The sequence below is a fragment of the Lipotes vexillifer genome, unplaced genomic scaffold (assembly GCF_000442215.2).
Source record: "Lipotes vexillifer unplaced genomic scaffold, Lipotes_vexillifer_v1.1 scaffold849, whole genome shotgun sequence".
NCBI lineage: Eukaryota > Metazoa > Chordata > Mammalia > Artiodactyla > Lipotidae > Lipotes > Lipotes vexillifer.
In genome coordinates this window covers 839,510-839,928 of record NW_006799735.1, presented here as the reverse complement: position 1 = coordinate 839,928, position 419 = coordinate 839,510, and positions in this window count along the sequence as shown.

The following is a 419-nucleotide window of genomic DNA, read 5'->3' as shown; positions in this document are numbered from 1 at the left end:
CCGATCCTCCAGGAGTAAGAGGCCGCCTAGTAAGCAGGAAGATGAGTAGAAACTAGGCAGAGAAATCAGCCTGAATGTGTGTCATCACCTCCCCACTTCTCCCCACTGCAGAAGCAGACAAAATGACGAAGGGGGAAGCTTAGCTTTACATGAAGTTTAGAATTTTAAGTATTTTATAAGATGGACATTTTAATTACTGAAATAAGATATTTTGAGAAGGAAACAAAAGTAACTTGACAGCTTTTTTTTTTAATATCTGAGACTTGCCCAAGATTTATGCAAGGTGGTCATGAAAAAGAGGCCGACATATGACATAGTGGGTTTACAGGACAGTGATGGGAAAGAATAAAGGTACTTTATGAATGTGCCCCCAAAGAATTCTGCTGGTTCACTGTAATGTTTTCAAATGTTTTTTAAAA